General features: G+C 41.0%; 1 pseudogene; it reads left to right on the forward strand.

The window, feature by feature from the left end:
• The first annotated feature begins 2,153 nt into the window (after positions 1–2,153).
• On the forward strand, positions 2,154–2,761 carry LOC143438660 (large ribosomal subunit protein uL13 pseudogene; annotated as a pseudogene).
• The last annotated feature ends 7,048 nt before the right edge of the window (positions 2,762–9,809 follow it).

Raw genomic sequence — 9,809 nt, forward strand, 5'->3', positions numbered from 1 at the left:
GCCTGTGCTCGCATTTGTGTTCTCTTAGGGTCTGTATGACATCTGTCCAGCATCTTCTAGCTTCAACAGTGTCTGGTGAGAAGTCTGGTGTAATTCTGATAGGTCTGCCTTTATATGTTACTTGGCCTTTTTCCCTTACTGCATTTAATATTCTTTTTGTTTGTTTGTTTTGTTTTATGCACTTGGTGTTTTGATTATTATGTGACAGGAGGTATTTCTTTTCTGGTCTAGTCTATATGGCACTCTATAGGCTTCTTGTATGTTTATGGGCATCTCGTTCTTTAGGTTAGGGACGTTTTCTTCTATAATTTTGTTGAAGATATTTATTGGCCCTTTAAGTTGGGAATCTTCACTCTCATCTATACCCATTATCCTTAGGTTTGGCCTTCTCATTGTATCCTGGATTTCCTGGATGTTTTGTGTTAAGAACTTTTTGCATTTTGTGTCTTCTTTGACAGTTGTGTCAATATTTTCTATGGTATCTTCTGCACCTGAGATTCTCTCTTGTATTTCTAGTATTCTGTTGGTGATGCTTGTGTCTATGACTCCTGATTTCTTTCCTAGGTTTTCTATCTCCAGGGTAGTCTCCCTTTGTGATTTCTTGATTGTTTCTACTTCCATTTTTATGTCCTGGATGGTTTTGTTCAATTCCTTCACCTGTTTGGTTGTGTTTTCTTGTAATTCTTTAAGGGATTTTTGTGTTTCCACTTTAAAGGCTGCTTCCTGTTTACCTGTGTTCTCCTGTGTTATTCATGTCCTTCTTAAATTCCTCGATCATCATCATTAGAAGTGATTTTAAATCTGAATCTTGCTTTCCTGGTGATATGGGGAATTCAGGAATTTCTTGTGTGGGAGAACTAGGTTCTGGTGATGCCAAGTACCCTGGGTTGCTGATGCTTATGTTGTTGCACTTGCCTTTTGCCATCTGGATCTCCTTAGTGCTAAGTGCATTGTCTCTGACTGGAGCCTTTCTTTCCTATTATCTTGGTTGTGTCAGAACTGTTTGAAGTGGGTGTTGCTGCTGGGGTTAGAGCTGAGGCCCAAGATCTGCTCAGTGCTCAGGCAGAGACTAGAAGGTACCAGTGCCCCAGCCCAGGAGTGAATTCCTGGGTCCCAGTTACTCCCTGTTTGGGGTGGCTGTTGCTGTCTCCTTACCTAAAATACTGCTGGGGTTAGATCTCCTGGGAGCCTCGCCTCCTCTGAGTTTTGTGAGATTGGGGCAGACCTGAAGCCCAGGATCTGCTCTGTGCTCCGGTGTAGACTGGAAGCTAGAAGTTTTCTCATTTCTTTTGAGGACTGTCTATTGTTGTTATAGAAAAATGCAACTTATTTTTTTTAAAGTTATGTTATATATTCTGCAATGTTCTAAGATCATTTATTATCTGACATGTTTTTAAGATGGATTAATTATGTTTTTGAAATAATAAATTTTAGGTATTTGATGTTCTGTTGAACAAATTCTGGGGACTCAGAAAAGAGTCTGGGGTGCTTTGGGATGTTTCACAGTTACTATTTTGTTTTAAATATCTAAAATCCATTTTTTAAGGGAATGAGAAACTGAAAATTCAGTTTTAGACTTGTTTCTGAGGCCAGCTAAAAATATCTAGGTCCATTAGTGGCATGCGGACAAAAAAAGAGGAATTTGGAAGTGTCTGTCCCCATTTTCTTTGGATTTGCTCATAGCTGACATTCTTTCTGCTACTACAGAGCAGGCTCTGTGGCTGCACAGCTGCCTGTGGTCTGCTGTCAACTACAGGGATGCTCTAAAGACAACAGGTGTTTTCTGATGTCAGAAGTCTTTCTTGTTTCCTTTGGATGCAGTCCAGTGCTGGATAAGGATGTGTCTGCCTGAAATAACTTGCCTCCTCCTGGAATTGGTTAGCTACGAGATGCTGAGTCCCCATTGCCAAGGAATTCTCACAAATAACACAGATCTTCACACTCTAGTTTCATGGTCCAAATGGTATGTATTGTGTAATATACACATTGTGCCAGTGTCTGTGTGGAAACCAATCAAAACATTTTGATTAAAACTTATGAACTCCAGAAACAACTAAAAATTATTTTTACAGAAAGTAGGCACAAACGTAGTGCCTTTTTTCTTTTTTCCTTTAAAAATTGATTTAAAAGCGGTTCTCAGGCAGCTACCGAAGATGGTGGAGGGCCAGGTTCTAGTATTGGATGGCTGAGGCCATATTTTTGGCCTCCTGGAGGCCATTGTGGCCAAGCAGGTACTGCTGGGTCGGAACGTGGTGGTTGTACGCTGTGAGGGCATCAACATTTCTGGAAATTTCTACAGAAACAGGTTAAAGTATCTGGCCTTTCTCCAAAAGCAGATGAATACTAACCCCTCCTGAGGGTCCTACCACCTCCGAGCCCTGGGCCATATTTTTTGGCGCTCTGTGTGAGGCATGCTGCCCCACAAGACCAAGAGAGGCCAGGCTGCCCTGGAACACCTAAAGGTGATGGATGGGATCTCTCTACCCTATGACAAGAAAAAGTGCATGTGGTCCCTGCCGCCCTCAAAGTTGTGTGGCTGAAGCCTACCAGAAAGTTTGCTTACCTGGGGTGTCTGGCTCATGAGGTCGGGTGGAAGTACCAGGCAGGGACAGCCACTCTGGAAGAGAAATGGAAGGAAAAGGCCAAGATCCACTATTGGAAGAAGCAGCAGCTCTTGAGGCTACAGAAACAAACAGAAAAGAATGTGGAGAAGAAAATCCGCAAGTTCACAGAGGTCTTGACCAATGGACTCCTATTGTGATCCCAATGAAGACTGTTTGTGCCTCCTACCTACCTGGCCTGCCCTTCCTCCACCATCGACCAGGGAAAGTGGGGACCCAAGGTTTCTTAGGCACTGCTCCTGTGGGTAGAGGGTACATTTAGACAGCTGAGAGCTCACCACCTGCTTGAGTTTTACTTAAGTGAAAACTATGGAATGACATGAACTTCAGTGCTGAGAATGAGTAGCAGGGCTGCCCCAAACCGCCTGACCCAATACCATATTCTGCAGCTATGAAAATGAGGGCTACACCCCTGGGCAGGGATTTAGAAGTGCACACTGAAGACACTGACCACATACATGCACTACCTTTGCTCTTTCCCAAACAGACCACAAAGCAATGTTTTTCTGGAGGGTTCTATGTGCGAATAAATTATTTGACTTAAATAAAAAAAAAACAGACTAAATTTTTTTTCATTTTAAATATATGTAGCTACATTTATGCCTATATATACGAAAAGCATGACATTTACGATTTTCATGTTCTAAAGAGCCATCTTAGTGATCAGCAATTGATTTCTGTCTTCTATCAGTGAATCATATTGAAAGAAAAACCATTCTTAGGCCCACTGAAAAAAAAAGTAAAAAAAAAAAGTAATTAAAATAATTATATTAAGAATAATGGTGTATCCACTAAAGCCATTTCATGTATCCAGCTACCAAATCCTCTAAAAATATGTTGACTTTTCTATAGATGAAATCTAATTGCCCTAAGTCCCGAATTTAAATTTGGCTTAAACCCTTCTTTATGTCAAAGTCATTGTTTCAGTAACTGAAGGGTGGTCTCGGCAATTAAGAGCACTGACTGCTCTTCCAGAGGACTAGAACTCAATTCCCAGCATCCACATGATGGCTTGTAACCATCTGTAACCTAAGTTCCTCCACAGACACGGCATACATGTGGTGTACAGGGACACATGCAGACAAAATACCCATACACATAAAATTACCTAAAACAAAATATTGTTTCAAAACAGAAAATTACTTTGGCTGTATTGTTAAAACATAAAGTGGGACAGGAGCCTGATATGGCTGTCTCCTGAGAGGCTCTGCCAGAGCTTGACAAATACAGAGGAGGATGCTCACAGTCAACCATTGGACTGAGCAGGGGCTACCCAATGGGGTCCCCAATGGAGGAATTAGAGAAAAGACTGAAGGAGGAGAGGGGGTTTGCAGGCTGGGGGGGGGGGGGAAGCAACAATGTCAATTGGCCAGACCTCCCAGAGCTCCCTGGGACTGGACCACCAATCATGGAGGGACCATGGCTCCAGCCACATATGTGGCAGAGGATGGCCTTGTTGAACATCAGTGGGAGGAGAGGCCCTTGGGCCTAAGGGTGTTCCATGCCCCTGTGTAGGGGAATGCCAGGGTGGGAAGTCAGGAATAGGTGAGTGGGTGGGGGAGCTCCCTCATAGAGGCAGGGGGAGGGGGATTGAATAGGGGCTTTCTGAAGAGAAGACCTGGAAAGGGGAAAACAATTAAAACATAGACAAAGAAAATAGCCTATTTAAAAAAAGACAGTGGAAATTTAATCCCACTGTAATGCTTAAAACATAAAGTGGACTATGTAACAAACTAATTGGGGGAACATTTTCCTGATGCTCTCCTTCATCCTTGCTAAGTCAGGATCCTAAGTGCCCCCTTTCATAACAGGGGCCATTTTGTCACATTGTTCACTGAAAACTAGCATGATTTCCTCTCACGACTGTAACCAATGTCTTCAACTACTACACTAAGTATGAAAATTATTAGTTATTCAAAGACCTAACTATGTAGGCTGTGCTCTATGCTCTGAGAGAACATGAAGTAGACCCCTCTCCCTGGATATTTGAGCCAAAATGAGCAAGTTCATGCAGTCCTGAGTTATGGAAACAAAGTTATGCAAGTCAGGAAAGGACAGGATGGGACACTGAAGCTTGTGGAGCTCGCAGATCAAGTAGAAGGTTATTAGACAGGGGAAGGCATTTCCAGAGTAGCTGGAAGAGGTACGCTTGATAACCTTGTAAGGTCTAGAATTCTGGGCACATCCTTAAGAAGCAACTTCCTGATTGCTGGTTCATTGGGGGTGTGATTAACTGTCTTATACAGGGCTATCCCCATTTGGCTGTTTAGAGACACTCAACACAGCAAATAGCCCACCCGGGCTATTGCTCTGTGTGGCTTCTGGTTCCTTGTCATCTTGGGAGGATCTTCCTAGACAGCAACAGTCCTCCTCCTAGTGCTTTCTCAGTGCTTTCAAGGGAGGAGAGAGGGCTCTCAATAGGAACCTATCCTTTGAGAGGCAGAACTACTCTCCTCTCAGTGTCTTCCCCCATGAGTATCACATTGCCCATCTCGTCCATCTTCCTCCCTGCTTCTGGTACCTCTCATACTTCTGTGGCTTTAAATGGGTTCTGCCCTTGGCATTTCTTTTCTTTTTTTCTTTTTCTCTTTCTTTCTTTCTTTCTTTCTTTCTTTCTTTCTTTCTTTCTTTCTTTCTTTCTTTTTTTCTTTCTCTCTCTTTCTTTCTTTCTTTCTTTCTTTTTTTGCTTTCTTATTCTTTATTGGCACTTTGAACTTTCTACATACACAGCTAGTGAATATATATCATAAATTTCAGTGTTTGGCATTTCTTAATCCTCCCTGCTGTCACCCCATTTAAACCTCCTGGACACCTAAACATTACTCCATGTTACTAGGATCAAGAAAGATCTCTCTGGTCTCAGAAATCTTACCACCCAGCAGCCTAGCCTAAATTTGGCTTTGGCTGGGTCAGGTTGACAATGACCTGAGTGCTTATTAAGATAAAATAGCTAATACAGTAGAGAGTGCATCCTAGGGATGGAAAATGGTGTGTTCACATTCTGTCGCTGTCCCTGATTGGGTGGGTATGTGTGTGTGGAGGGATCCTATTGAAAACAAAGGCCTCATTAATGTACTCCACACATACTTCTTTTAAATACATTTTTATTTATTCTTTGAGAATTTTCTACATGCACATTACAATTCTGTTCACTTCCTGTTCTTCTCTTAATCCATAAGCCTTCCTAGCCTGAAGAAGTTTGCCCCGCCTCGTGTTATGGACTGAATGAACCAAGGCTGCAAGGAAGCAAAGGAGGAAGGAAAGGGTCCTGAGTTAACCTCTCTGGGCTCTCTTTGCACCTGTGTTGGCTCTGCCTGGGAGGGCTCCCCATGGAGTTACCCATTCTCCTGCTGATGTGTCTGTCTTTGTGAAGGCACTCCCTCAAAGGAGTAGTTGACAGTTTACAGAAGGATTTGAAGATTTACTGGGTTGGGTTAGGTGGTGGTGTTTGCACAAGTTTGTAGAAGACCTAGTGTTGGTATCAGAAGATCTCACTAGAGAGACTACCACTTTAAAGATGGGAGGCCCAGAAGGATATCTCCTCTGACACTTGTAATATGCAGCAGGGCCAAGATGTGGAATTCTACAGGTTCAACCTTATGCCATCATTAGCTATGTAATGAGACTTATCCTCTCTTGCTGGCTCCTCTGCCCTGACCAGTTCCACAGTTACATAAATTAACCAGAATTGAGTGCTACAGCTGCCACTGTAGGAATGCTTGCCTAGGGTAGTTTAAAAGCAGAGGTGCTGTATATAGATAAATCACCTCACAGTTTACAGAGGACTGCATCCTGGGGAAACATACAACTAGCCAGTGCGAGAAATGCACTATTCCTTATCTACAATTCTAGAATCTAAAACTATAGGGAAAACCCAGCCTAACTGGATTTGTGGCTACTCAGAATCTGTTATTCTAGCCTTGACATTTTCCTTTTAAAAATTCAATGTGAAATGTATGACTCCCAGTGTTATGATCCTCCCAGATTAACAGGCTTGAAGCTTTGCTCACCTGCCTGAGCCTATTGACCTGTACCCCAAGGTCACCACTGGTGGGTCTTCCTGTCCCTAAGCATCAGTATCTTTTATTGACTGGCAGAAGGTGGGAGCTATGCCTTTTCCCTCTGTTATGCTCATACCTCTTGGGCTAAGTCCTATTAAATGCAAAAGCACATAGCAAGAAAATGAAAAGTAATACTTTCTATTCCACCTTGTTATGAAAAGCCTTCTGTTCTGTACTCCAAAGAGCATTTCATAGAACAGTCTACTTCAGATGTAAGGACCATGTGGACTGAAGGAATCCTCTGGTAGGTCCATGATCCCTCAAGTAAAATTCTAAAGCAAACAAAGTTTAGGCCTGAAAAGCACAACAATTTTACAACCTATCAGTCAGGAACAAAATGAATTAAGGTCTCCTTTTAACTTTGTTTACTTTCATAGTGAAAAGATTCACATTTATCTTCACATTTCAATATCTGCCTGTGGAGTACTGTACCAGACCTCTCCAAGATATGAATGTGCACTTCATTGTTTTCATAATAGTCTCCAAAGGTTTTGAAATAAGAATTTGGATCTTGAATTGGCCAGTTACGTTGGCAGATGACTGTACTCTGGAGTCTGAGACAAGAGGATCTTAGGCTTGAAAGCCAGCCTGGGCTACACAGCAAGACCTGTCTCAAAGCAGTAATGCAATAACAACACAAAGCTCTTGTGACTTGATTATGATGAGCCAGGGGTACACTCATTAGTGTGTGGAGAGCATGCCTTTCACTAATAAACACATTGCTCCTGGAAGCTGGAGATGTAGTTTAGTTGTTAAGTGTTGCAGTATGCTCGAAGTCCTGGGTTTAATCCTCAGTACTTCTAAACCAGGCCCAGCGGTACATGCAACATTCAGGGTGTGGAGGCTGGAGGATCAGCAGTTTAAAGTCAACTTTGACCAGTTGAGATCAAGACATGCCTAAAATACAAGTGTCAAAAAAAAAAAAAAAAAAAAAAAAAAAAAAAAAAAAAAAGGCAAAGCAAAGCAAAGCAAAATATTCAGGGAATGGGGATGAGGCTCAGTGGTGGACATTTGGCTAATGTGTGAGGCCCTGTGTACTTATCCCCACAGTATTTGAACAGAATTATTTAACATACTTTATTCTAAATAGTAAGTTATCTGGTGTACATATTATTGATACAATACTTTCTAGCCATTTGAAAAGTGAAATTCCTGATGCCTGGAATGCTAGCTAACCATCCTTCTTTTTCATTATCTCTTAACTGTTAAAGTGGTTAAGCTGGGGCCATTGTGTGCAAACACAAAGCCACTCAAACAGTATTGTGACCAAGACAATATCTATGTTGATTTTTTTAACCCACATCCCTAAACTATAAAATTACATAAAAATCCATAAATATTCCAAGAACATATTTGGATTTACCAAAGTTCTAGAACTCTACTTTGGAACCCATGAAGAAGTTCTATCACTGTGTGAAATCCACAAGGAGACTCAAGACCATACCAATCAATGCCTGTGTCTTATGTTCTCCAAGCAGACGCACTTGGTCTCACAACAGTTCTGATCATAGCTGGGTAAGAGTCAAACTATACTTCTTATCCAATGGAAGCTCAGTAAGTTGTTAAATGTGACTGCAAATGAATTCAGGGGACACTTTAAAGCAAGTTAACTCATGTGTTTGCCTGGAATTAAGTTAATCAGAAACATGAAACCCATATTTTGCTGATTGGAGGCAGATTTCTGAAGATAATTTCTTTATTGGACTTATGTAAACATTTTTTTATCACATCCACTTTTTCTGATTTATGGACATTAAATGCTAGTGCACTTTCTGTCATAGGATGATGTCCCTGACGTTGTTTCAATGGTGGGAAAGAGGTGGCACTTGTGTAGAAACTGCATTTAGGTGGGAAGGAGAGGACAGCAATATTGATCTGTCACAGCAGACACTGAAAGGTGGGTGAAGAAAGTTGTTTCTGCTTTGAAAAATCTGCAAGTTTTAGTTCTGCAATCCACATTCACAAAACTGAGTGTAGGAACAAGGTGAGGTTTCATAAGCTGCTATGTTCAATGTTGGGCTCCTACATTTCTCATATGATCCTAAGTTTATCAAAGCTTTAAAGAGTTGAAGGTACACATGAGATGGGTTGGGAAATACCCGGTGATTGGCTTTATGGCTTCTAACAGCCCCAAAGTGTTCACCCTGAAAACATTATGAAAGACAACTGAATTAGGCTATGTTTAATGAAATTCCTGTAGAAAACTCAGTCGTTCTGCAACGATGTCATTGAGGAGTGAGAGCTCAGTGGTCTGTGCAGTCAGTAAGAGGTGTTTTAGATACTGCCAGTGCTCAGAAAGAGCTCCCATTCCCCCAGATGGTTCTCATTGTACATGTTAACATTCACTGCCCACCATTTTAAATACATGGTACCAAAGACACAAATTAAGGATTTCTATATAGCATGAAACCATTTCAGTTTGAACTAATGAAAAATTATATTACAAGTTCTAATTTTGTCTTTCAAATTCTCTTTCTACTTTTTTTTTTTTTTTTTTTTGCTTGTACTAAATAATGATATGGTCTAACTACCATCTTCTGTAGTATTACACCACAAAAAAAAAATAAGTACAGTCATTATGGTCAATATATGGTATTACTCTAATATGTAGCATGTGTTGTAAAAGTAGGTCAAATATTTTGGAATTATTCAAATTCTCCATGTAACACTCAATTGCGCGCGCGCGCACACACACACACACACACACACACACACACACACACACACACAATTTGTATAACTTAATTTCCCAGACAGTGAGACTGATTGACACCCATTGCAGTAATGCAGGAGATACACACAAGTTACAAAATTCTGTTTCATTATTAATCCTTTATGCTTTGTCAACAACAACCTGCCTGTAGCCAGTAGACCCTTCACTTTTGAAATTCTATTTGCTTGCAAGAATTAAAGAAAATATTAAATAATCCTCTACTTTTCTTCTATTTTTTTTAAAGGTAGATTCAAGAGGGTGAGGTTACTGTGTTTGTGATCATAAGAGACAACATGAACAGACCCAAGGCTCCTCTCTTAAATGTTGGGACAACTTAAATCTGTAACAAGGTCCCTGTTGTGGTCAGCAGAACTGTCTTTGTGGACCATCGATTTGAATCTAACTGCATTGGGA

Source organism: Arvicanthis niloticus, chromosome 25 (assembly GCF_011762505.2).
Source record: "Arvicanthis niloticus isolate mArvNil1 chromosome 25, mArvNil1.pat.X, whole genome shotgun sequence".
Taxonomy (NCBI): Eukaryota; Metazoa; Chordata; class Mammalia; order Rodentia; family Muridae; genus Arvicanthis; species Arvicanthis niloticus.